Source organism: Eriocheir sinensis, chromosome 52 (genome assembly GCF_024679095.1).
Source record: "Eriocheir sinensis breed Jianghai 21 chromosome 52, ASM2467909v1, whole genome shotgun sequence".
NCBI lineage: Eukaryota > Metazoa > Arthropoda > Malacostraca > Decapoda > Varunidae > Eriocheir > Eriocheir sinensis.
In genome coordinates, this window is record NC_066560.1 from 4,291,976 (window position 1) to 4,294,021 (window position 2,046).

Genomic DNA, 2,046 nt, shown 5'->3' on the forward strand with positions numbered 1-2,046 from the left:
TTCCCTCTCTCCTTTCATCTCCTTTGTCTTATAACTCTCTCTCTCTCTCTCTCTCTCTCTCTCTCTCTCTCTCTCTCTCTCTCTCTCTCTCTCTCTCTCTCTCTCTCTCTCTCTCTCTCTCTCTCTCTCTCTCTCTCTCTCTCTCTCTCTTTCTCTCTCTCTCTCTCTCTCCCTCTTTTTCTTCACCTCTAACTCACTATTTCCCTCTCATTTTTCCTCTCGTTCCTTGCCATTTTCTTCGCTTTCCCTTTTCCATTCCCTCTATATATCTCTCTCCCTCTCTTCATGTCTCCACCTTTCCCTCTCTTTCCTCCCGGATTCAAGGGGTGCGGGAGCTATTCTGAGCCTGCAACCCTAAACCTGATCGGGATTTCGTCATTTTCGTCGATCTGTAATCCTCTTTTAGCATCAGGACACTGTCTAAGCAGCTTTCTAACTCCCCCCATCAGGTTGGGCTGGCGACTCAACATTAATGATATACATTTTTTTAAGGGGAAAGAGACGAGTCAAGGACACACGAAGATGATGCAAAAATAGGAAGAAAAACGAACAACTCTCTTCCCTCGCTGAATAAAGACAAGAGAAGAAGGTAAATAGAAGGATCATATTAATTCCGAAATGTTCCTTGATGTTTTCCTCTTCAAAAAGTTTCGTCCTCCATATAAGAAGCAGTCCCCTCGTAAGCTCTTCCTTTCATACCGCTTCCAATAAGGTCAGAATGCCTGGTTTCACTCCCTACAATTTTTTAGTAAATAACGTAATTAAACGGGCTAATGGCTACATCCATCATATTAATTTTCCCTTGGTAATAGTATGGCACTAAAAGGCATAGGGAAAGGGAATGAAATTGAGTTATAGGGTTCTAGGGTTAAATGAAGGGGAATAACCGTTTAGTCTTCGGGGAGTTAGTGAAATGTAGTGACCAATCGCCGTAGAATTTCAGCAGCGCTTGTTTTGATTGCATTATTTTTTTTTCGTTATTGTGCGTTTACTCTCCTCACAATAACCAAGCAGCTCGTGGGCCCGTTATCAAGAAATCCACTCTTTCGCTGTCTCCATCATTCTCTTTCCTTTTTTACGTTCTTTCTGTCTGATTTTCATTCTTTCATCCTCTCGTCTACTCGTCTATCATTGTTCTTATTTCAACACTCCCTTTTCCTCCTCTCATTCTTTTCTCTTTTCTTTCCTCCTCTCTCCTCTTTAACCCCTCCACACTCACCCACACCACCCATCAGTCCACCATCTCATTTTTATCCTCCTTTCCTTTTTCCTTCCACTTCATCTTTTTCACCAAACCGCACCCACCAACCCGCCTGTTTTCCTTCTTTTTTCCTCTTTCCTTTCCTCCCTCCTCTCTGTCTCTTCACCTCCGTCCCTTCCACCCCTCCCCGACTTCCCACACGCCACATATTGTTTAAAAAATGATGGAAGGTCACATTATTTACAGCGTTGGGAAGCAAAGGTGAAAGTGATGTGCATAATTCTTTTACATGAGCGGGGTAAAGGGGAAACGGAAAGGTACTGAGCGAGGCAGCCAGTCACTCCATTCTTTTTTTCACCTGTCCATCTCTCTCTCTCTCTCTCTCTCTCTCTCTCTCTCTCTCTCTCTCTCTCTCTCTCTCTCTCTCTCTCTCTCTCTCTCTCTCTCTCTCTCTCTCTCTCTCTCTCTCTCTCTCTCTCTCTCTCTCTCTCTCTCTCTCTCTCTCTCTCTCTCTCTCTCTCTCTCTCTCTCTCTCTCTCTCTCTCTCTCTCTCTCTCTCTCTCTCTCTCTCTCTCTCTCTCCACGTCGGCTAATGGCAAAACAGCGGTCCCTTTTGTTAATTAGCCCCAGACAGGTGTCACGTCTTGCCTTTCTCTCTCCTTCAACCTGTCCTCCTCCTCGTCCTGCTCTTCCTCTTCCTCCTCCTCCTCCTCCTCCTCCTCTTGCTCCGCCTCTTAGTCCTCATTATTTTGCTTTCCTTACCTGTTCTCATTATTTCTCATATATTCTCTTTCTCCCCTCCTCCTCTTCCTCTTCACCACCAAGACCTCCTCCTCTCCCTCCTC